The sequence below is a fragment of the Eptesicus fuscus genome, chromosome 6 (genome assembly GCF_027574615.1).
Source record: "Eptesicus fuscus isolate TK198812 chromosome 6, DD_ASM_mEF_20220401, whole genome shotgun sequence".
Lineage (NCBI taxonomy): Eukaryota > Metazoa > Chordata > Mammalia > Chiroptera > Vespertilionidae > Eptesicus > Eptesicus fuscus.
Genome location: NC_072478.1, coordinates 20,340,307 through 20,366,624, shown reverse-complemented (window position 1 = coordinate 20,366,624; position 26,318 = coordinate 20,340,307). Strand labels below are relative to the sequence as shown.

General features: G+C 43.7%; 1 long non-coding RNA gene and 1 pseudogene across 1 annotated transcript; one reads left to right on the top strand and one right to left on the bottom strand.

Annotated features, from left to right (window-relative positions):
• The first annotated feature begins 261 nt into the window (after positions 1 to 261).
• On the top strand, positions 262 to 17,467 carry LOC114228466 (uncharacterized). Its single transcript, XR_003614611.2, has 3 exons — positions 262 to 345; positions 16,876 to 16,975; positions 17,211 to 17,467. It is a non-coding gene; the product is annotated as an uncharacterized LOC114228466 (long non-coding RNA).
• A 7,657-nt stretch (positions 17,468 to 25,124) lies between these two features.
• Positions 25,125 to 25,840, bottom strand: LOC103301060 (ubiquitin-conjugating enzyme E2 R2-like; annotated as a pseudogene).
• Positions 25,841 to 26,318: the final 478 nt, after the last annotated feature.

Here is a 26,318-nt window from a genome sequence, read left to right as displayed (position 1 = left end):
ACACTAGCCATATTGGATCAAGGGCTGTCTCTACTCCAGTATGACCTCATCTTAACTAATATGACCTAACGAGGCCATTTTCGGAGATGCTGGAGATTAGGACTTAAACATCTCTCTCTTGAGGGACACAGTTCAACCCATTACAGCCAATAACCAAGAATCACAATGACGAGGACCCCCTCAGTGAGATCATCTTGAAGAGACAATAACTTGATTACCTATCCTACCCTTCTCCCTGCCTCACCCCCATCCTAAGCACCATCTGAACTCCAGAAGACTAAGATGCAGCACTGGGAACCAAGAGAAAGCATCCTGCCAAAATGGAGAGCACCCCGGCTGTCTGAGGTGAGGTTTCCACTACCCCACATAATAGGAGTTTGAACTAGTCATGAAACTGTTACCAAAAAGTGGTTATATCTCTTAGGTATCTTAATTGGGAACTGATATTCACACCCATAACATCCTCCAGGGTTCAAAAGAAGGAAGCACAAACTCCTAGACCATGGGGTGGCCAGCTATGGCCCACGGGCCTTATTTGCTGGTTGCCTATTTTTGTAATTAAAGTTTTATTGGCACACAGCCACACCCATTCACATACTGTCTATGGCTGTTTTTATGTACAAAGTCTAACTTAGTCATTGTGATAGAGGCTGTATAGCCTGCAAAGCCAAAAATATTTATCTGGTCTTTTTCAGGAGTTTGCCAACTCCAGTTTGGATCAAGTTTTTAGACCCTTTATAATTTAAGACGTGTTTTAAAAATATATACTCCACATAGCCCTAGCTGGTTTGCTCAATGGTTTGAGCTTCAGCCCGGGGACTGAAGGGTTTTGGGATCAATTCCTGGTCAAGGGCATGTACCTCGGTTGCAGGCTCAATCCTTGGTCCAGGTCAGGGAGAGTGTAGGAGGCAACCAATCAATGTCTCTCACTCACATTGATGCTTCTCTCTCTCTTTCTCCCTCCCTCCCACTCTCTCTAAAAAATCAATGGGAAAATATCCTTGGGTGAGGATTAAAAAATATGTGTGTGTGTGTGTGTGTGTGTGTGTGTGTGTGTGTGTGTGTGTGTTATACACAAAGTTCTCTAAGTCTAAGCCATCAGCTCTACATTTTTGTTTATTTGTTATTGACATAATTAGTAGGGAATCAAGAATCTGCCTGTTCCCAGTTTCCAGAGGAGAACAATTGCGTAGTAAACATGGAATGTCAACCTAAATGCATCCTAAAAGTTGGCGAATTGTGGGTAAATCTGCTGTAGCAATGTGAGTACAGATGATTCCTATTTGCACTCAATGCATATGTGACTTAAAAATTGATTTTTCAATTTTTCCAAAAAACTTAGAGACCAAAAATACTCTTATGCAAATGAGTGTTGTTAAACACTGTAGGCTTTGCCAAACACCCCACAACAAATTAAATTGGTAATAACAAGCTAAACCCACAGTAATTTATCATTAGCTAAACAAAAAGAACAGCATTTGAAAATCATAGCCAACTCAAGACAACACAAAGACAAAATATTCCTTCATGAAATTATAAAAATCCCAAATTCTCAATGCTGTGAGATATTATTTGGCAGCCAGACTTCTAGGTGGAATACCAAACTGGAGTGCTCAATAAACTATAGTAATTTTCTATTTTAAAAATCAATTAATTATGTAATTGATTAAAATTTTTTTGTTGATCCTCACCCAAGGGTATTTTTTTCCTTAATTTTAAGAGCGAGTGTGTGTGTGTGTGTGTGTGTGGGGGGGGAGAGTGAGAGAGAAACATTGATGTGAGAGAGAGACATACATAGATTGATTTCCTCTGGAATATACCCCAACCGGGGCCAGGAATTGAACTTGCAACCCAGGTATGTTCCTTTGACCAGGAATTGAACCAGAGACCTTTTGGCGTGTAGACTGATGTTCTAATCCCTGAGCCACACCAGCCAGACAATATAATACCTTTCTATTTAATTTATGAATGCTATGTTTGAGTAAGTCTTAATGACTTGTTTAACATTGGTGTAATGGAGATCTGTTGGACTTGTCTGTCGAACATACATTCCTCTTTCTCCTGTCAACACCTTTCTTCTGAATTTCCTTTGGGGAATTATTGTTCCATTCTTAGTCATGTGGTTTAATAAGGGCCAGCTTTAGAATTGGGGTCATGACCAAGACTGTCCAATCAGTGTCTTTTATCTCTTTGCCCATAGTTCAACGATGAGCACACATCTCAAACCAAGCCAATAAAACTTAATCCCAGGATTTTTGTCATAGTTGCTAAGCTTGGAGAATAAAATTGCCTACAACAGGGACAGCTAATGAAGATAACACAAAGGGAAACAGGGTTGAGACTAGAAAGAGCCACATTCCTAACATAGTTTGAGCACCTGGATCCAGCCAAGCCTGAGGCCAACATGTGACACTCTCTCTTAAGAACCAAAGAAGGGATTTGCACTCTTGCAGCCCCTCAATACCATACCCTGAAAATCTGTAACCTAAACATGCCAATAAAGGTCACATTTTATAAATGAGCTTTTATGTCAAAAAAATAAATCCCAGATGGAATTTTTATTCTTTGGTATTGGCAGCTGAAATTCAACACTATCTCTTCTTTCTGGAGTCCTTATGAGAGAAAACAAATCTGCCTCCTCACCTGAGCCACTTTTCTGATGTGATAGGAACTCATGATGTTAGGCTTTGGTATGTGATAATAAATAATAGAAATCGATCACCCAGAGAAGAGAGCGCGAGCGAGTGAGTTGAGCGAGCGGGAGAGAGATCAGTGTCTGTGATTTGAGAGGCAAGTTGACAGTGATTTTTCAATTCTTCCAAGCTGTTCCACACAGACAAAGCTTGGCAAACATGTGCTTCAAATTTCCTGGCTGCTTCTATTTATTTCCAAGGGCTGTCACAACAAAGTACCACAAACGCAGGGGCTTAAACAACAGCAATCTATTGTCTCCCAGTTCTGGAGGCTGGAAGTCTGGACCCAGGTGTTGGCACGGTTGGTTCCTCCTGAGTGCGGTGAGGAAGAATCTGTCCCATTCCTCTCCCAACTTTCGGTGATTTTCTGGCCATCAGCCCTACCACAACCCCCCCCCCCCCAGACAAAGCTCTTTCCACCCCCTGCTCCTGCTGCTTTATTGAGGCATAATTGATAAATAAAACTGCATATGTTTAAAGTGTACAATGTGATGACTGGATATTCATATACTTTGTGAAATAATTGCCACAATCAAGCTAATGAGCAAATATCCATCACCCCACATAAGTTTAAAATGGTGAGAACACTTAAAGATATACTCTCTTAGCAAATTTCAAGTACACAACCCAGCATTATTAACTATAGTTGCCATGCTGTACATGATATCTCCAAGACTTATTCGTCTTATAACTGAAGGCTTATACCCTTTGACCAGCATCTCCCCATATCTCCTCACCCCCCCCCACCCCAGCTCCTGCTAACCACTGTTCCACTCTGTGTCTATGAGTTTGGCTTTTTTTTTTAGATTCCACATATAAGTGAGATCATACAGTATTTTCTTTCTCTGCCTGGCTTATCTCACTTAGCATAATGCCCTCTAGGTCCATCCTTGTTGTGTCCAAGTTGTCTCCATGTCTCAGATAAGGGTGCAATGGACAGGGAGGTGCAAATATCTCTTTGAAACACTGACTTCATTTCCTTTAGACAAATACCCAGAGGTGGGGTTGCTGTTCTCCATAGTGGTTGCACCAATTTACATTCCCACCACGAGTGCAAAAGGGTTTCTTTTTCTCTAGATCCACACCAACACTTATTTCTTGCCCTTTTGAGAAAAGCGAGGTTCCTTTTCTTTTTCTCTGGAGCCATTTCAGAGCTCCGTGAGATTTCTACCCTGCTCTCCCCAGCGACCTCAGTTATGTGAGTCACAATCCTCCTCCTACCCTCTGTATGTGGGGGTGCCACACCATCACCAGTTTCAACATTGAAATCCAGCTTTGAGCGAGGGCCCCTCTGCTTTCCAGGTGACCATCATGCAGAGTGAAGAAAAGCTGCAATTTTTCTGAAGGAGCATTGCTTCACAAGGACATACACTGAGTGGCCAGATTATTATGATCTCTGAACGCATAATAATCTGGACAGTCAGTGTATATCCTATATAATAAAAGGCTAATATGCAAATTGTCCTCTTGACCAGGAGTTCGACCAGCAGTCAGGCCGGCCAACCTCCCATGTCCCCTCCCCCCTGGTCAGGCTGGCCGGACCCCACCCATGCACAAATTCTTGCATCGGGCCTCTAATATATATACACATACATACATACACTGAGTGGCCAGATTATTATGCGTTCAGAGATCATAATAACCTGGCCACTCAGTGTAGATAAAAAGCAAAAAAGAAACTAAGGATAATGCATTCCACATAAAAAATAAAAGCTTTCAAAATGGAGTTTTCCCATCTTTATATTTTACTAAAGTCTGGGCTGACACAGGTATGATCACCTGTCTGCTTTCTTAGCACACATCTGTCTCAGACACCCAGACCTGGTGGCTGGAATGCCAGATGCTGTGCACCAGGGTTTCCAGCTTTTGCTGAAGGAGAGAGAGGTTGTTGCACACAGAGATCTGGGAGCCCATGGAGGAAAGGGAGAAGGAGAAAAAGAAACATCGACGATGAGAGAGAATCATTGACCGGCTGCCTCCTGCACACCCCGCACTGGGGATTGAGCCTGCAACCTGGGCATGTGTCCTGACTGGGAATCGAACTATGACCTCCTGGTTCATAGGTCGACCCTCAACTACTGAGCCAGCCAGGCTCGTAGCGGGGTTCTTGAACAGGTTCAGAGACTATGTGGAGATGGATTGGAAGATGTTTTCCTGAGACTTTGGGAGACGAAGGACCATGTTGCTTTGGGGCCCAGATGACACAATGCGAAGCATCTTTATGGAACTGAAGAGGGTCCACCCATTGGATGCCCAGCAGAGCCAAACACTGAACACCAAGATTTGCAGTGGAGAATTTGGAGCAGTTTATTGGCAGCGTGCCAGGCCAGGAGAACCGTGAGCTAGCATTCGTCAAACTCTTTAGTGGTTTTCAAATCAAAGGGTTTTAAAGGCAAAGGTTGAGGGTTAGGGGATAGGGGTCATGGCAGAAGCTGATTGGTTAGTTCTCGTGTGAGCTTCAGTGGCTTTCCTTAACCTGATTAATTCAGTTCCTGACCTCACCTTGTCTGGTGCCTTCGTAACTGTGGTTGGGTGATCTAACCAGGTTGAGGAACCAAGATTCTGCAAAATACCTCATGATTGTGTGTCAGTGATGTTATCTTTAAGGTGAAAGTTAAAAATGAAACATCTTGTGATCACTGTTATTGCTTAAGCTATCACCAGTTTATGTTTAACTGGCCTCATTTTTCTATTATCTCTATCAAAATGTACTTTTCCTGGAACTTGATTTATCAGCAGATCTCTAGGACGTGAGTAACATACTTTCTTAATCTTTGATTATAAGCTTCGTGACAACCAAAGGAACTGAAACATTTAGTTAAAGCCTATACCTGCATCTCTAGACTCTGTGATCTCATACGTAAAGGCTTACTATTGACTGTTGGTTTCAGAGTCTCTTGCTGCAGAGCTAAGCCTGGGAAGTGATATACTCTTGGAGATATTGCTGGTCCTACAATATGTAAAGCAGCTCTAGGGATGTCACCTTCACACCCTTGCTTTTGGGAAATTGAGCTTTGGCAAGGTTGGGGAGTCTGAGACTGTGGGTGGGGATGAGGGGCTTAAAGAAAGGCGGAATGATCCCAGGTCAGTGGTGACTCTGGCTTCCAGCTGAAAACAGCTAAACCCTCTCCAGAGGGATGCTGCTGTTATCAGACAGCTCCCTGTTACCAGACAGTTACCAGACAGCTGCCTCCTCCTTGGTTCTTATCAGTCTCATAATAAAGACTTCAGGTGAGTGACAGACAAATAGTGTTGTAGCAAAGCAAGCAAATATATTAAAAATATATTTGGCATAGAGCATAAGTGGGCATCCAGCTAGTCTGAGCACCCCACCTGGTAGAGGTTTAGAGGTTTTATACTTTTCTGTCTACAGGTTTCAGAGTTCTTCTACTGGATGTCTTGGGCAACAGATTAGATTTCAAGGTCCCTCTTTTACTTTGTTGTAGCTTTCCCAGAATTTAAGACAGCATCAGGCGATTTTATCTTGGCAAGTCCTAAGACTGCTGACTTCTTTGTTCAGCAAGTAAGAGAAAATCCCCCTTTTTTTCTTCTCCCTTCCCCCCTGTACCAGCTTCCCTTTGGCACCCGGGACCCAGGCTTCCCTTGCAGCCCTGGCTTCATCCGAAAGGTTGTCCGAAAAGACATGGGATCTAATTAGCATATTACTAATGAGCTTTTAATATATATATATATATCCCCCCCTCTGGTTATGGAGGAGAGGTATTAACCATTTGCTCTCGAGTGTCCTTGGTTGAGGAAAATAAAGTCTTGTAAGTCACAAGCTGGCTGCCTGATTAATTCAGTTCCTGACGTTATCTTGTCTTGACAAGCTGCCCAGACTGTTTGGCCTTGTTTAATTTTCTTGTCTTAGTTTCCTTATTCCACTTGCCCAGGAATTTTCCTAGCTTCTTGCTATCCTGCCATACTTCCCCAGTCTTAAATGTAGACCCACAAGGCTCCCACGGAATGGGATCCAGTGATGGGGTCTCTCTGGGACAACAGTGGGTGAGCCTCTTGGGAAGCATTTATTCTACATTAGGAATAAGACTCCAGTGAGTTCTTCTATTGCCATTTAGCTCCTTATTAAAGGGCGACCAACTTGTCCTGCTTTTCCCTGGACTTCCCTGGTGTTAGCACTGCAAGCCTAGCGTCTCAGGAACTCCCTCAATTCCAGGCAAACTTTGATTGGTTACTCTCCTCCTTAATGATTTCATTAAATCAGAAACCACAGCAAGTCAGTATATGTGTGTGTTACATTTGTGCATTCATTTATTCTAAAATATGGATTAGTTCTTGGTGGATTCTGTTGGGGTCACAGCAATGAACAAAGTCCTCATGCTTTCTACTGCATGACCCTTACCTTCAAGGAGGACACAAATGATGCATAATTGCAAATGGTGATGGTTTCTCTGATGGAGAGACTGAGGGTATGGGGATGGAGTAGAAGTTGGTTTAGAATGAGGAGTAGATAAGGCCTCTTCCAAAGAAGTATTTTGATCCTAAAGGTTCTGATACCAATTCCAATATGTGTTTCCCCCCCTACACCACAAGGCAGTTCTGCAACACCAGCTGGGTGTCCTACAATTAAACCCCATTCTGACAGTTTTACCTGGAGATAGCGTCAGGTTCCACAGGTTAAGGGCTCAGTCCCACAAGACTGCCCCATTTCAGATGCCACTCTTAAGTCCAGGTTGTCCCCTATGCTTCTGCCCAACTGGCTGTAAATCAGAGGTTGCTGAGGCCCCCTCCTTGGGTTTAATTAATTTGCTAGAGTTGCTCACAGAACTCAGGAAACTAGTTTACTCACTAGATTACTGGTTTATTAAAAAAGATGCTAAAGGATAGGAAGCAGGCGAAGAGAGACATAGGGCGAGGCCCCAAAGGCAGGAGCTCTGTCCTCACGGAGCTTGGAAGTGTTCTGGTTCACTATCCTGGAAGCTCTCCAAACCCAGCCCCTGGGTTGTTATGGAGCAAGCATGTCAAACTGGCAGCCCACGGGCCGCATGTGGCCCACAACGAACATTTTTGAGGCCCAGCCAATATAACGGTATGTAAGAAACGTTTTAATAAAAATTTTGTAACTAAATTTTTACAATATCCTGTTATATATAATTATTAATAACGAACTACAGTGTTTGCTAATGGCTGATTACTATAATCGTGTTGCATTCACTTCCCTTATGTGCCTTATGTGCAGGCGCACCATTTCTCTCCACTAATACCGGCAGCGAATATTTTAGCAGCCAATTGCCACGTCATTAGTCTTGGACTGACTTGTTTGGTGTGTGCAACAGGAAATATTTCGCTTTCGGAGAACTAGAAAAATAGGTTTATTTGCGTTACGCTTATTAATTTGTGCAGTTATTCAGTGTCTGGTAAGTTAATGTTCAAGAAAAAATATTAATTTTTATTAAGCTGTTCTATTATTTTGTATTAACTATTACTCATTTATTTCAGCCCTTTGTATTCAGCATGTCTCTATCGAAAAAAACCTCCGTTTCTATGGAAATGGAAGCTTTTGTTTTTTTTCGGCCCACATAAGCTTAAACCTTGTTTATTTGGCCCGTGTTAGCCTTTGAGTTTGACATGCTTGTTCTGGAGGCTTCACCAATTAGACATGACTGATTATATCATTAGCCAATGACAACTGATTCAATCTCCAGCCCCTTGCCTCTCCCCTCCCTGCAGATAAGGGGATGGACTAAAAGTTCCAACCTTCTAATCCAGTGATGGGCAACCTTTTGAGCTTGGTGTGTCAAACTTCGCCAAAAAACTGAGCATAACTCAGGTAGTGTGTCACTTTGAGGAAAAAACTAACTCCAAGACTCTAGTCGCAAATGTTTCATCCTCAGGAGCAGCAAATGTTTCATCCTCGGCATGCGGCCACCTCAGCGGCCGCGTGTCATCAGAAATGGCTACGTGTGTCAGTGCTGACACGCGTGTCATAGGTTCGCCATCACTGTTAATAATCACATGGTTGGTTCTCCGGGCAACCAGCCCCTATCCGTAGGTGCTTCCAAAAGTCACCTTCTTAGCATAACAAAAGACACCTTTATCACTGTGATCACAGAAAATTCCAAGGGTTTTAGAAACTCTGTGCCAGAAACTGGGATGAAGATCAAATATATAAAGGGTATCCCCTATAAATGTATATACGCTTTGAATGATTATAAAGTCAGTGTTTATTAACATACAGTTCATTTTCAAAATTAAGTGAGTTATTAGCTGTTAAAATGTGTATCCATTTTTGGGGGACACCCAGTATTTCTTATAAATCACAATAGCCCAGATCCCAAGCTTCCCTTTCTCGGCTTGTCAATTTCAGAAAGTTTCCATGATCTCCTGCCTGTTAATTGAGTATTTGGAATTGCCAATGGCCAGGTGCCTTATCCCCTCAGGAAATCCTCACCTAGACACCCCCTTCCTCCTTGAGTGAGAAGTTCGGTCTCCATGGTGGTGAGGTTAAAGTTCTCTTGACTTCTTGTTACTTCATTGGGATTATAGTTCCCCAGGACAAGAAAACAAAACACAAACAACCAACTCCCCCGCCCCCCCCCCCCACCTTATACTTATTTCTGTGCAACTCACAGTGATTATGAATAAAGCCTATAGGGGAAATATTTCTACCTTTCCTTTCTGTCGCTCCATAACAAATCCTCAAAAGTATTGCCATGAAGCAATGCAGTCTAAAAAGAAGGCTCAGTATTATGTGCTGCTGACATCTGGCGAAACCAAGAGACCTCGCAGCTCCCCTCCTCACTCTGCTCCCTTGCCAAACAACCTTCCTTATCAGACAGATTGGGTGCGATGCCTGCTTCTCCCAGAGCAGTGGGTTTCACTTCCTGTCAGCCCTTGGAGTGACTCCAACAAGCCAATCACATGCTCCCATTGGAACCGAGGGACACCTCACCCTCTTGTTACTGCTAAGCCCGCCTGCACAACCTGTTTGTTCACTGTGTTCCCGAGTGCAACCCTCATGTGTCCCCATCTGGCATGTACTCTCCCCCTTCCCTCAGGCTGTGAGTAAATGTGACCAATAAATGGTTGTTACTCTCACGTGTCCAGTGTTGGGTGTTGTGCATCTGGCCATCCCCATAACCGTAGGGTGGGAATCTCCCCCTCACCAATGGGGTGAAGGGGAAGCAATTAAAACACGCAGTGGTTTTTGTTTTTCCCTCCTCCCTGCTTTCCCACCACCGAGCATGCGAAGGGGTATGACACACCCCTGTTAGAAACACTGTAGCTATAGGCTAGCAGTTTTTAAAAATAGGTTTTTATTGATTTCAGAGAGAGGAAGGGAGAGGGAGAGAGAGAGGGAAACATCTAAGATGGGAGAGAATCATCAATTGGCTGCCTCCTGCACGCCCCCTATTGGGGATTGAGCCGCAACCAGAGCATGTGTCCTGACTGGGAATCGAACCATGACCTCCTGGATCATGGGTCGATGCTCAACCACTGAGCCACACCGGCAGGGCTAGGCTAACAGTTTTGAACAGGGAGGTGGCAATCTCCATGCAGGGTGTGTGTGTGCCTTTTCGGGGTTGTGTCTAAGATTAGCAAGCCCCCCAGGTGGGAACCTATTCAGTAATAAAAATGAACAAACTGCAGGTACTCAGAATGATTTGGATAGATCTCAAGGGTTTACACAGAGTGACACAAGCCAAACTCAAAAGGTTACCTGTGGTATTATCCCATTTATGTAACAGTCTTGAAATGACAAAATTATTGAGATGAACAGATTAGTGGTTGCCAAGGGTTCAGGAAAGGGGGTGGTGTATGATTCCCAGAGTTAGCATGAGGGAGTTCTTTTCTGGAGATGCAATAGTTCTGTATGTGCATTGTGATGATGGTTCTACAAACTTATACATGGGATAAAATTGCATAAACCACACATACATAAACATATACACACACACACACATGCACTGCACAGACACAACTAGCTTCCCAGGTGAAACTGTAGGCCATGTGCTCCCACCCCAAGCTGCAAAGCCTCTAATTTCTTAACTGCTCAAGGTAAGATTGATGATGAATTTACTGATTTTGATGGAAAAAGACTCTAGTCATCCTGTCGCTAACATTGTGACCTGTGCTTTTACAAGGTGCAAAGAAGGCCTGTGCAATAAACCCCCCAGTCAACAAATATTTATTGAGGACTGATGATGTGGATAGACTGTTCATATATTCTTTTTTTAAAAAATGTTTTTATTGATTTGAGAGAGAGAGAGAGAGAAACATCAATGCAAGAGAGAAACATCCATTGGTTGCCTCCCGCACACACCTCAATGGGAGACAGAACTCGAAACCTGGGCATGTGCCCTGACCAGGAATCAAACCCGCCACCTTCTGGTGTCCTGGACGACATTCCAACCAACTGAGCCACACTGGCCAGGGTGTCTATGTATTCTTGTCCTTCAGCTATCCTATCCGTATCAATGGCTTCTTATTGTCCCCAACTTTGACTCTGCCCGAGGGCTCTCTCTGGATGCAGGAACCCTCACTGATCACACTTGGGATTGGTTAGACATGTGAGGGGGAGTATACACCCCCGTGTGCCTTCCAGTGATCATGGGAGCTGAGGATAAATCCCCCCTCACACCTCTAGTGTAATAACTCTGAGGTATGTTTCTGCACTGCCTCCCAAAGTTTCTTAGTGGAATCAGCTCTCAGTGGTAACCTGCTCATTGATATACCTGTGTTAACATAAAAACAGCCTGGCCGGTGTGGCTCAGTGGTTGAGCATTGACCTATGAACCAGGAGGTCACGGTTCAATTCCCGGTCAGGGCACATGCCTGGGTTGTGGGCTCTATTCCCAGTGTGGGGTGTGCAGGAGGCAGCCAGTCAACAATTCTCTCTCATCATTGATGTTTCTATCTCTCCCTCCCTCTCCCTTTCTCTCTGAAATCAATAAAAATTATTTTTTTTTAAAAGGGCTTTTCAAAGTGAGAGGCAACAGAATTTACTGAGATCAATAAGAATAGTTACTCAAAAATCATTAATTCAGGCAGGAGCCCAAATAATGTTTTGATTAGGAGACAAAGGCATGGGGTATTTGTAAGAAACTAGAAGCTCGATGCACGAAAACTCATGAAAGAATGGGCCTTCCTTCGCCTGGCTACTGGCACCACCTTTGCTCTGGCCGGAGCCGCCTTTCCACCTTCCCACGCTGCCCAGAGGCCCAGAGCAGCTGGGGTGTTGCGAAATGCCTGCGATGATGGCAACAACGCAAGCATCCCGCCACGCCCCACCCCGACCCCGGCTGTTCGGCGCCTGCGCATGCAAATTAGACCACCATCTTTGTTGGGTTAATTTGTATACTCACTCCTGATTGGCTGGCGGGTGTCACGAAGGTATGGTCAATTAGCATGTTACTCTTTTATTAGGTAGATGGAAGAGGACAATTACATAAATAGCAGGAAGGCATTTTCATTGGTGCAGTTAACATAACATAGTGATGTTAATTCTAAACAATGTTTTAAATTTGTAGTCCAGTAGTCATCAGTCCGGTAGTCACAATAACTGCTTTTTTGGTTACTTTTGCAAACAGTTCTTTGGGGCACAAGGTTGTCCTAGGCCCAGTCCACAGGTTATTTTGCCCCATTTTTAACATTCCAAGGTTTAAGGCATAGGACGTGGGAGGCAGTTCCTCTGGAATGGCAGCTCTGGCTTCATTTCAAAGTGGCAGTGTGTATTGTTCACACCTGCGTGGCTGCCTTCCTTTTCCTGTATCCTGTCCCTACTAGTGCATCCTGGGCCCACCACTCAATAAGCTGCTTGGCTTTGAATCCTTGTCTCAGGCTCTGCTCTAAAGGACCCAGCTTAAGACAAAGCGTCATGCTTAGTTCTGTGACAAGCAGAGGGGAAGTCAGATTTATGCTCAAGGACTAAAGAAGGATATTAAATGCATTGGGTCTTTGCCAGGTGCCAAGTGCTTTTATTTCTTTTTCCTCATTGAATGCTTAACAATAACACTTATGCTAGCATTTACTTCTAAGTACTTTTATATATTAACTCAGTCTTCACGATACTATGAAGTATAGCTGATGCTTGTTATTTGCAGTAGTTATGTTCTATAAATTCACTGAAACACTGAATGAGTAAATTCTGAACTGTTGCTCATTGGGAAACATATCCATCCATCCATGCTTCCACCTATCTGCCTCTAATACACATAGATTATAACCTTAAATCCTGGCAGATTCTATTTTCTTTATTTTACAAAGGAGAAATGAGGCTCAAAAGAGTTAAGTTACTTGCCCGCGGCCATGCCACTAACAGGTGCCAAGGTTGGATTCAAAAGCCAAAGCTTCTTGCGCATCCCTGGGGCATCTCTGTATGAGACTGAAACAAAAAGGCAGAGTGTGGTCTTGTTTGACATCAGCTGGGAATGTGCTCACGGGGCAACTCAAATGTCCTACCGCTCTGCGCATGGTCAGGAACGACCACCAAAGCGCCATGGGTTTTGACTTGGGAGCTGCAAATGAATTTTAGCTGGGCCATTTTGCAAATATGGGATCTGCTAATAATGAGGACCAGCTGTATGTACTGTCATTATATACTTTTGATAGATGAAGAAATAGGTGCAGCAATTTTGAGTAACTAGTCCAAGGTGACACAACTAATAAGTAGTAGTGGACTGGAATTTGAATGCAGGTATAGCCTGATTTCAGAGGCCAGGCCTCTAACTACTGCTCTACACTGTCTCTTGATAGACCCATGTGGGAAATCACAAATTAGCATCAAGTCATGCCTATGAAGGCGTGGGTGACAGGGTATCTGGCTATTCCCAATTCCTCAGAGAGGAAAAAAATTGTAACAGAAATTCTATCTGTAATAATAAAAGCATAATATGCTAATTAGACAGGACAGCCAAACGTCCTTCCGGACGACCTTCCGGGTGAAGCCAGGGCTAGGAGGGCTGAGGGCAGCCGAGGCCCTTGCATGAATTTCGTGCATCGGGCCTCTAGTAGAACTATAAAAAGGATAAGAACTCTGCTATGTAAATTGTGAAACAAAACTAACACTTTTCATGTTTCTGCTTCAGTGTGTTAAAGTAAATAATAAATTGGTTTAACAAAGATAGCCCAAGTGGCAATGGCTCAAATAAAATAACAACTTATTTCTTGTTCCAGGGGGGTGGGCAGCTGTCTACCATGTGATCATTCAGGGGTCCAGGCTGATGGTAGCTTTGCCGTCTTCCATATGTGACTTCCCAGGTGGCTCTACCTGGTGCTATTCCAGGCCAACAAAGCTAGGGAGAGAGCATAGAGGGGACACCCAGCTTCTTAAAAATCTCAATTCAGAAGTGGCAGAGTCACATCTGCTCTATTGTAATAGAGTATCAGTCACATGACCAGTCTTACTGCAAGGAAAAGGGAGGATGGATTTTGTTGAACACCCAGCCAACCATGTAAATTTTATCAGGAAAGAAAATTAAAGCCAAGAGAAATGAGTCCAGTTCTAGCTAATGTAAATCAGCTGGCAATGCTATTTCAGTTATGCCATAGTGTTCTATTTCCCTGTCCATACATATATGTTTGGATATATATAATTTTTATCTTATAGGACACACATTTCTTACTTTCCTTTATTGTTTTCAAACTTTAGTCCTATGTTCAAATGCTTGTTATCCTTGAGATTCCTTCCTTCCTCCCTCTGCCCAGATCCTGGTTTCCCAGGATCCCTTGCCAGAAGAGGTTAGTCAATGGGAGGCAGTGGTACAAGACTGGAGAGCAGGACAAGGGAGGAATCATGGTCTATCCCCTTTTTAAAAAATATATTTTATTGATTTTTTTACAGAGAGGAAGGGAGAGGGATAGAGAGTTAGAAACATCGGATCAGCTACCTCCTACACAACCCCTGCTGGGGATGTGCCCACAACCAAGGTACATGCCCTTGACTGGAATCAAACCTGGGACCTTTCAGTCCACAGGCCGACGCTCTATCCACTGAGCCAAACCGGTTAGGGCTATCTCCTCTTTTTCCCTCTGGTCTGTGGCTTCTCCACAGCAGTGGTGGTATCTCCTCCATGCTTTCAGATCCCCCCTGTACACCCCTTTCTTTTCCCCAAGCTCTTGCTGGGCAACCCATGTGGCTCCAGCTCTCATAGAGCAGCCCTGTTTCTGGTCTCCGGGAAACAGTCCCTCTAGCCCTAAGAGTGGTAGCCAATTACTGCTGTTGCTAACCTTTGAGTCGTCTCTTTGGTCCCTATTTAGCTTCTTAGTTTTCCCATCACCCAAACGACCAATTCCTGTATTTAACTCTCTCTGTTTTTGCAAGCTCTGGCGTTCTTTCTATTTTACTGGCCAGACTCTAATGAACACCATCATGTTTTTACTTGTGCACTCTTTGTCAGGTAACTTTGCAGAACCTCTCTCTAGAATGGGCAGAGTTACTGCTCTACCAGCCCCTCTTGCAACCCTGACACTTGCCATGAGAATAACATGGCTGCTGGCTCAAGAAGGATGAGAGACTCAGGCAAGAGTTTAAATCGTGTCCTTGAGTCTGAAATCTGTAGGACATATTGGCATGTGGGAAATTCAAACCAGATTTAAAAAAAATATATTTTTATTGATTTCAGAGAGGAAGGGAGAGGGAGAGAGAGAGAGAAACATCAGTGATGAGAAAGAATTATTGATCGCCTGCCTCCTGCACACCCCCAAACTGGGGATTAAGCCCACAACCCAGGCATGTGCCCTTGACAGGAATTGAACCCAGGATCCTTCAGTGCCCAGGCTGACTCTCTATCCACTGAGCCAAACCAGCTAGGGCCAGACAGGATTCTTATATTAGGCCTTGAGGCAGAATTCTTTCTTGCAGCCTTCAACTGATCAGATGAAGCCTACCCACATTATCAATTATTCTTTATTCAAAGTCCACTGATTTAAATGTTAATCACACCTACAAAATACCTTCATAGCAGCATCTAGACTAGTGTTTGATCAAACAACTGGGTACCATGTCCTAGCCAAATTGAAACATAAGAGTAACCATCATAGTCCAGTCCTTGTACACTTGGCACCCATACACATCTCCTTAAATCATATTTACTATCCAAATAATGATGATAATAAAGTCATATTTCTGCCTAATATGCTACAAGTATCCTGCATACAATTGAAAATGCACTAAGGATTTCCCCAGAACAGAATGCAAATTCCTTGGGTGATGTTCACTCTTCTCCTTGATGTCTTGTTACTTAAATATTATGGTATAAAGTTAACAATACTTAAATACTATGCTGTAAAGTTAATACATCTTATGTTATATTATAAGGGGATAAGAGATAGAAGGAAACAAATATATTTGATTAATGAATATATATATATATATATATATATATATATATATATATATATACAAACACATTAATAATGAAATGAGGAAGAAATATTACAATTATGATTCTCATTTCTATATCTGGTCATAAGGTCATAGCTGACACTTATCAATACCTATTCCATATTCCCTTTGTCCTCAGCAAAAATCTCAGCTGGTTGTGGTTCTTGACCTGGTGGGGTGACCCAAACTTTCATTTTCAAGAATCTGGGTCATTAGTACATTAGTAGCCTTGCTTGATTGGGTTATAGTTTTCCATTGATGTTGATCATAGAGCATGGTAGCACTAAGAGAAATCTGAACCTGTCACAAACCTTCTGACTCCAGATGTTTGATCAAGAAAAAGAAGTTTTGAGACTGTGTGTTATGCGGCATTATTACTGCAAAAATCAACAAATACAACCTTTAGCTTCATAGATATGGACACAGTGTGGTCACAAATGCATAAAAAAGCCCAATACCAGTGCAAAGAAAAAAAAAAATGACTTAAGAGAGAAATGCCAATATATTAGCAGTGGTTGTCTTTGGAAGATGGATGAGTTGGTTGCCCAGATCAGAAATATAAATCATATTATCTCCCACAACAACAAAACAGAGACGATGGAATTAATGGGCTCCCATTACTAAAATGTTCAGGGATAGTTTTAGCATCTGGCACAGTTGGACCCGGATGCTTGAAGGATATTGTCAGGACACCTTCCCTCTCCATTTTCACACGCAGGTTTTATTCTCAGGCAAGTAGACCCCTTATGATGGCATCATGAACCCTGATCATTCTAGGCTTCCTCTCCCCCACCCCAAATTGATCCACACGGATGGAAAAAGCTTGTCTCTTCCCTGCAGGCTCCAGTCCAAATCCTGGCATTATCAGATTGGCTCATCTCGGGTCATCCTCCTGCATCTGAACAATCTCAGAGGCCAGGGGATGGGGTCCTTCTGAGGGGTGAGTCTACCCCAGGAGCTAGAGATGCGATCAGACTTGTTCCAGCCACATGAGATGAGGAAGGTATGGAGGTGGGTGGTTTACCAAAGGAAAATCAGGCTGTGGCTATCAGAAAAAAATGTGGGTAATGAATGTTGAAGTTAAAAACAGTATCTATCTACCACAGTGGGAGCTTTTAATTCTCCATACATATCTTTAAGTTTTTAACTGATGTGTACTATTGCTTCTGTTATAGGCTGGATGTTTATGTCCCTCCAAAATTCAAACGTTGAAACCTAATTTCCAATGTGCTGGCATTTTGGAAGTGGGACCTTTGGGAGGTGATTCGGTCATGGGGTGGAGCCCTCATGCATAGGTTTAGTGTCCTTATAAAAGGGACCAGATTGCTCCCGTGTCCCTTCCACCATGTGAAGACACAGCAGGAAGATGGCCATCTATGAACAGGAAGTGGGTTGGGACCTTGATCTTGGACTTCCAGCCTCCGGAACTGTGAGAAATAAATGTCTGTTGTTTATAAGCCACCCAGTCTGTGGTATTCTGTGATAGCAGCCGGAATGGACTAAGACAGCTTCTATAATGAAGTATTATTAAAAAAGAAAACTCCCCCCCCCCCCCGCAACCCCAGAGCTACCCTGCTTCTGTATCCTGTATGTCTGTGTCCTTGTGGGGGACGTGTCGCTTGGATAGCGCCATGACCCGGAAGGGAGAAGTTCCAGCTATGGCCAATTGGCTTCCTAAATTGAGACCAGATGTTTGGATTGGCGGCCTTTCAGAAGTAGCATGTGTCCCCGGGCTGATCACGGCTTTCCAAGTGAAGTGCTTCTTGCTCCTTTATTTCTTAACGCGTGTGATGCTGAAATTCCATGGTGTTCTGCCGCTGGAAGGACAACCCCGTGATTCTGAGAAATACTCCGTGTTGTTGTGGGAGCCCTCCAGGCAGAAGAGACAACCAGTCCCCGAGGTTAGGAAATGACTGTCCTAGGAGGGAGAGAAGGGCATCAGGAAGACGATCAGCACAGTGAACCAAATACTAAAATGGCCCAGGAAGCATTAAGAAAGCAATGTATTCGGAGCAAAGAGATAGTAGTTAGAGATGCTCGAAAGTTTTTCCATTATTTAAATTGCAGTACTATCCATGTGACATAAAATGTACCATCTCAATCATTTTGAAGTGTATAGTTCAGTGGTGTTAAGTATATTCTCATTGTTGTGCAGCTATCACCACTTTCCACCCCCAGAACTCCTTCCATCTCCCCAAACTGAAACTGTCCCCATTAAACACTAACTCCCCATTCCCTCTGCCCCAAACCCTGACAACTACCGTTCTACTTCCTGTCTCTATGAATGTGACTATTCTACCTCACGTAAGTGGAATGATCCAGTGTTGGTCTTTTTGTGACTGATTTAATTCACTGAGAAAAATGTACAGATGCTTGATTTTTATTTCTGGTTTCTATTCTTGAGGAATGACTAACCGTCCTGTGATTTTTGTCTTTCCCCAGAGGCCTTCATAGTGATTAAGCTCCTTTCCTTTAGTAAGCTTAAACAAAATTTAAGTGGACAGCTCAATGAGTTTTTACATGTGTAACAACTTATGTGACCACCGTCTAAGATACGGTTTAGAATATTACCAGCACTTTTTGTGACTGGCTTATTTCACTTAGTATAATGTCCTCAAGGTTCATCCATGTTGTAGCATGTGCCAGAATTTCCTTATTTTTTAAAGGCTGAATAATAAATATTTCATAGTATGTACTAGCATGTACCATATTTTGTTTATCCATTCATTGGTTGATTGATATTTAGGTTGCTCTTGGCTATTGTGAATAATGCTGCTGTGAAAGTGACTGTACAAACAGCTATTCAAGTTCTTGTTTTTAATTCTTTTGGGTATGCCCAGAAGTAGAATTGCGGGGTTATATGGTAGTTCTATTTTTAAGTGTTTGAGGGGCTTCCATTCTGTTTTCCACAGTGGCTGCACTCTTTTTACATTTCCACCAACAGTGTATAAGAGTTCTAATTTCTGCACATCCTTGTCAACAGTTGTTTACTGAGGACATTCTTAAACAAAGCTGCCATTTTTTCTTTCTTTCTGTTTTTCCTTGCTGCAAGTGAGTGAAGATGAGGAATATGACTAGTCACACAGTTTGGTGATACCAATTTGATTCCAGTAGTTTTTCCCACTGTTGTAGCAACAGTGCAAATGACAACACAGAGAAAGAGGAAAATAACATCTTAATATTATTACCAACAGTGGTGTGCTGGTAAATGTTGAACAACAGTCTCTCCAGAAAAAAAGAAAGGAAGAAAAAAGAAAGAGCTCCAGCGCTAGTGTCTGTGGTATAAATACTTCTTCCATGACCAATTTCAAGCTTCTTAAGTGGCTCACAGCAATTCTGGAAAATTTTAACAATCGGCTTCTTCCAGCTGGTTTGAGCTGGTTCTAGCACATCACTGATGCATGGAACCCTGAAAGGGTTTCAGGAGGTCCACAAAATACTTCTGAGGACCGTCGTTTAGGGAGATGGGAGGAAAACCACATATTTTAAAGAATATTTTCTTTTCCTTTTTTGGTTAATCTTCACCCGAGGATATTTTTTACCATTGATTTTTAGAGAGAGTGGAAGGAAGTAGGGGAGAGAGATTGCCTCCCCCATCCCTGACCGGGGCTGGGGATCGAATCTTCAACCCAGGTACGTGCCTTTGACTGGGAATTGAACCCGAGACTCTTGAGTCTCCAGGTCAACATTGTAACCACTGATCAAAACCAGCCAGGGCAAGAGTATTTTCTTGACATTTAATCCTGATTAGTTGTTCATTCTGAAATCTGTGAAGACTGAAAGCAGAATGGCAAGGGCACTGGGCTGGGAGTGGAGGACTTGGTCCTGGCTCTCACGCTGATGGTCAAGTGGTATACATGGTTGGTCACCTCGCGGGGCACACTAGAACTGTGACCTACTTCCACACTTCTTGTTATGTGAGAAAATTAAAGTCCTACTTACTTAAGCCACTCTCACTCAGGTGCTGGTACCTGTAGATGACGGTATTCCTACTAGCACACTGTTATGAACTGAATTGTGTCCCCTCCCCACCAATTCATATGTTGAAGCACTGTCTGTATTTGTAGGTGGGGTCTTTAAAGAAGTAATTAAGGTTAAATGAGGTCATGAGGATGGAGCCCTAATCCTATAGGACTTGTGTCCTTATAAGAAGAGGAAGAGCCACCAGGGTGCACATACACAGAAGAAAGTGAGGACACAGAGAACGTGGCCATCTGCAAGCTGAGGAGAAACCAAACCTGGCAACACCTGACCTTGAACGTCCAGCCTTCAGGAATGTGAGAAAATAAATTTCTGTTATTTAAGCCACCTAGTCTGTGGCATTTTGCTATGGTAGCCCAGTCAGACTAGCACATATTACTTCTATGCATTCCTTCCACTATTTTTCTTTTCTCACTACTTTTGGCTTGGATTTCCTTTTATTTCTAGAGAAATCTGACTTCCCTCTTAGCGCCTGGGTAGAACATGTGACCCAGTTTAGGCCAATCAGTGGGCTCCATCTACCTACCTATAGTCATTGGCTCAGAGGTGGTCATGTGACGTAGACTGAGCCAATCGAGTGAATCTAAGGACAGACTTTCTATGACCCTCTCTGGTTTTGAACAGGAAGCCTGAAGCAACAAGGCAGCTGGCAGCCGTGAGGTGACCACAGGGATGGCCAACCAGGGGTTGAAAACAACACCATGGAGGGCAGAGCAGAGAGGTGGAAAGACACTAAGCCATTGATGATGTCATTGAGCCAGTATACCACGCCTTTCTTGAAAACCCGTTGTGCTTTCATTTATATTTACTGTGTCTGTTTGGGCTGCTATAACAAAATACCATCGACTGAATGATTTAAACAACAGAAATTTATTTCTTACAGTTGTGAAGGCTAGAAGTCCAAGATCAAGGTTCCAGTTGATTAGGTTTCTGGTGAGGGCTCTGTGTCTAGTTCTCAGATGGCCTCCTTCTTGCTGTGTCCTCACAGGGCCTTTCCGCGGTTCAAGCACAGAGAGATCGAGTGATCTCTCTCTCTCTTCTTATAAGGACCCAGCCCTGTAGGATTAAGGCCCCACCCTTTTGAGTTCACTTAACCTTAATTACCTTCTCAAAGCCTTATCTCTAAATAGAGTCACATTGGGGATTAGGGCTTCAACATATGAACTTTAGGGGGACACGATTCAGTCCATGGCAGCCAATAATTCTCCTTATGTTCAGTTCCATTTGAAATTTTACTTATTCAAAACCAGAAGCATCTAAAGGATGCCGTGGAAACTTAAGTGATTTTTAAGAAGTTGGAGCCTCATTTTTCTCATCTGTGAAATGATTAAGAGGCATGGAGGTCGCTTTCATTCTCCTAGTGTTACCATCAGATTAAGTAAAATGATGTATTTGTGAAGATTTGGGGTAATATGAAGTTCATGGAAGATACATATGAAAATTAATATAAACAAGAAGGCCTCTAGGCAATGGTTAGAGGTAGGTACAGCAAGGCGGGAGGGGGAGGGGTGGAGAATGGAAAATGACACCCTGTTTTTCCAAAGACAGATAAATAGCGACATGAACACACATACTTGGGGAATGCATGTCTGACTCACAAGTCCAAAAATAAGCCTTCAGACCCTATATGGTGAGAGTAACTATAAATAATAGCAATGTTAGCTGTGAGTGACAAGCCTAATTAGATGACATAGATGATTTAGAAGGTCTTCATGCAAACATCTTGAATAGCTATAAAAAATGTCTGATGTTTACAGCTCAAGGAAGAAATGAAAACTAAGAGGAGATAGTTCCTGAGCTGACTCTGTAGGTCTGCCAATGTCCCACCCTTTCCTCTCATTCTGGGTCACCACATCCTGGCCCAAATCCCAGGGATCAGCACCTGCCTTCATTTGCTGAGAACTTTCTCTGGCCTTTGGGGCACCCAAGGTGATCTATGGAATCAGACCAGAGATGCCTGGAAAAGAATGCCCTCCATGAGTGGCCATCAACCAGTGAGTAGTAGAAGGTGGTAGACAAATAATCCAGCTCCTTCACCCCTCAGTTGGACAATACTGAGGTCTGTATTCCAAGCTGCTTCCAGAGGTCCCCAGCAGGACTGAGTTCCAGTTGTCCACTGTGGTCACTTGCTTAACACACTCTGTACCAGCTGCCTGCCTCCCCTCTCTCACTTTCCATCCCCTCCTCCCCAGGTCTCCTGGAATCACCTCTAGAATAAACTACTTGTCTGAAATGGGTTCCAGCTCAAACCAGCTAAAAGAAGCCGATTGTTAAGATTTTCCCTCTGAAGGAACCCAAACTAAGACACACTCCTCCTCCTACACGTACATATTTTGCCAAGGATGAGTTTTTATGATTTTCTATAGCATTTCACATTTTTTCAAAGTGCCTTCACCTACAATAGGACATTATTCAGTAATAGAAAAAGAATGAAATATTGATAGACACAGCAACATGAATGAATCTCAAATGCATTTTTGCTGAGTGAAAGAAGTCATATTCAAATGACTATATGCTGTATATTTCCATTTATATGACTTTCTAGGGTAGGCAAAAACCACAGGGACAAAAATAGAATGATTGCTATGGGCTGAAACTTAGGGAAGGGGTTAAGTGATTGGGGTGATGGAACTGTTCTATATCTTGATTTGGGTGATGGTTCCACGACTGTATGCATTTATCAAACCTTATAGAACTGAACACTAATAAAGGCTGAATTTGACCACAGATCAATTACATCTCAGTAAAAAAAGGTCCTTTAAAAAAGGAGCATTCTCCATCATTGTCTTAGTTGGTTGCCATAACAACCTGCAGCAATCAGGCATGATTATTCATTTTTTCAGCCAACTGTTTTGAGAGATGTCTGCCCTTTACAGCTCTACCCCATTCTCTCCTTTCACCCCAAACCCACGGCTGCTGGCCTTCCAACCCACCATTCTTCTCAATTGTTCTTGCCAAAGTCACTGGTGATCTCGTATTTGCTCAGGCCTGTGGCTAATTTTCAGCCTCAACTTCCTTGAGCATCTTTACCACTTGGCATTGTAGATACTCTCGCCTTGGAACTCCTCCAGCCCATGGCTTTCATGCTGCCGCCCTGTTCCTTCTGCCTTTGGCTGTCCTGGTTGCTTCTTTATTCTATCCTTCCTCATTTGCCTGCCTTTTCCTCTGCTTGTATTTCTACCCACAATTCCTAGGGGAGCTCATTCAGCTTTTCTGCATCAACTATCACATATATACTCATGATTTCTGAGTCTGTTTCTTATTCTCTACTTACCCAGATTTCCAGTTTAACATTCATCAGTTGATTTTGCAGCCTCCAAAAACGACATTAAATCAGGGAAGCCTTCACAAACAAAACTTACAGCTCAGTGTTACCATCACTAGGTTTCAGGCCACTTACTTAACGTCACATCTTCTTTAGCCATTCATGTGTCGTTGGACCCTTAGATTGTTTCCATATTGTGGCTATTGTGAATAATGCTTCATTGAACCCCGGAGCACAGATATCTCTTCAAGATCCAGATTCTTCCCTCTCCCCACTTTGGATATAGACCTAGACATGGAATTGCTGGGTCATATGGTAGTTCTATCTTGAATTATTTGAGGAACCTCCATACCGTTTTCCATAATGGCTGTGCCAATTTACATTCCCACCAACAGTGCACAACTGTTCCCTTTTCCCTACAACCTTGCCAATACTTGTTATCTCTTCCTGTCTTAAGAATTTAGGTAAGTGATTTACTTTTTTGGGTGTGTGTGTGTGTGTGTGTGTGTGTGTGTGTTGTTGTTGTTAATTCTCACCAGAGGATATTCTTTCTATCGATTTTTAGAGATAGGGAAAAGGAGGGAGGGAAGGGGCAAGAGGAGAAAGAGAGAGAGAGACCGATGTGAGAAAGAAACATTGATTAGTTGCCTCCTACTGAGGTACGCGGGCCAGGGCTCTTGTCTTTTTTTTTTTTTTTTTAATATATTTTATTGATTTTTTACAGAGAAGAAGGGAGAGGGATAGAGAGTTAGAAACATCAATGAGAGAGAAACATCGATCAGTTGCCTCCTGCACACCCCCTACTGGGGATGTGCCCGAAACCAAGGTACATGCCCTTGACTGGAATCGAACCTGGGACCCTTTAATTTGCAGGCGGACGCTCTATCCACTGAGCCAAACTGGTTAGGGCTTTTTGATGATAGTGAAAACTTATAATCTTGACCTCCAATGGCTAAAAACAACATTGAATAAAGCCGATGAAAATAGTGCTATTTCATCCTTTATTGCATTAAAAAAAGGTTCCCATTGATGAGAGAGAGAAAGAGATTGATGAGAGACAAGCATGGATCAGCTGCTGCCTGCACGCCCCTCGCTGGGCATCAAGCTGCAAACCTATTGGGAATCAAACCCAAGACCTCCTGGTGCACAGGATGATACTTAAACCAACTGAGCCACACCAGCCAGTGCTCTGCTCCTTTCCATTTGTTAAAAAATGTGTTTTTATTGATTTTTAGAGAGAGAGGAAGGGAGAGGGATAGAAATAGAAATATCAATGAGAGAGAAACATCATCCATCAGCCACTTCCTGCACTCCCTCTCCCTTCTCTTCCCCAACCCTCCCCCCCTCCCCCCCACCCCCGCCAGGGGAATCCAGCCTGCAATCCAGGCATGTGCCCTGACCGGGGACCTCCTGGTTCATGGTTTGACTGAACCACACCAGCTGGGCTCCTTTGCTTTTTTTTTTTTTTTTTTTTTGGATGAAAGACTATTTAATTCTTCAAGAATCTAAAAACAGACCAAACGTGTTTTGTTGTGAACACTTTGTAGAGACGAAGTGCGGCAGGGGTTTGGGTTTAAAGGGGGGTGGGGTAGGGGGGAAAACACAGCGATGGAAGGGTAAAGAATGCAAGAATTCGCACGTTCTGTGGAGGATTGCCTTCCCTCCATGAAGAGGTCCATAAAAAGGAGCAAACTGAGATCCACGAGGGGAGTCAGCAGGAGCCGTGTTTGTTTTCCCCACCCCCTGGATAGGTTTATGCTGAGGGGCGACTGCTAGGTCCCCACTCACTCCCCTCCCTTTGGCGCGAGATGGCAGGTCAGTACAGGGGCTTCGAAGCAGCAGGTCACAACTCCTCATTCCCAGAATCAGCATCATCATAACAGTCGGCATCGTCCTCCTCAGTCCTCCTCATCTTCATCATCGATGCCATCGTCCTACAAGTCGTCATAAAGCAAATCTGAGCTGTTGTCATTGGAAGGCACTTCAGTTCTGATGAATATCCCGCCAGGGCCGTGGGGACTTGCACTCCATCCTTTTCTGCTTCGGCTTTAGTGGCTGAACCCTGTTTTTGAATGATTTCAACACATTCTTTGTCTTTTCCTTTACTGTCCCTCCATTTCCTGAACATAATGGAAGCATCCACATTGGCTGGGGAGAAGGTGTTGGACTCACTAAGCAATGAGATTACACTTAACACGATAGTCCTGACATTCTGAGCAGGATTTCACCTTTCCGAGGGCAGTTCACCACTCTGTGGGGCATCTACGGGTGGATGAAGAACTGAAATGCATACGTCTCCATTCTCATGAATGTCGGGGTGCCACATTTTGGTCAAGAAGGCAGGTGGTGAATCTGGGTAGTCAATAGGAAATTTAATATGTGCCTTGAAGTAGCCTCCTTCGTAGAGGGTGTTGGGGGGTCCGAAGATGGCGACCTCCCAGTTGTAGAGGTGGGACTCATCCACCAGGGTGATCCGGAAGCCCTGCACCGGTTCCTCCTGCGGGACTTCAGCTCCAGCATCAGGGCCTTCTGTGAGCTGCTCCTCTGCTGCTGGGCCATCACGGTGGTGGCACCAGGGGCCCCAGTCCTCACGCACCCGGCAGGGTGGGCCGGACCAGGCCCAAGACGGCCTGTGGGCCGGCCCCGGTGCTCCTCACACATGAAGGGGCCTGGCTGGGCCCTCCTCACACTCGGGCCAGGTGAGGGAAGAGGTTGAAGGAGTTAGGGGAATTCACTCCCAGTCCCAGTCCTGGTCCTTCCTCCTCACACACACCCGCCTTCGGAGGGGGCCTCAACTTCGGGGGCCTCCTTTGCATTTTTTAAAATATACTTTATTGATTTTTTTACAGAGAGGAAGGGAGAGGGATAGAGAGTCAGAAACATCAATGAGAGAGAAACATTGATCAGCTGCCTCCTGCACACCCCCTACTGGGGATGTGCCCACAACCAAGGTACATGCCTTTGACCAGAATCGAACCTGGACCCTTCAGTCCGCAGGCTGACGCTCTATCCACTGAGCCAAACCGGTTAGGGCTTC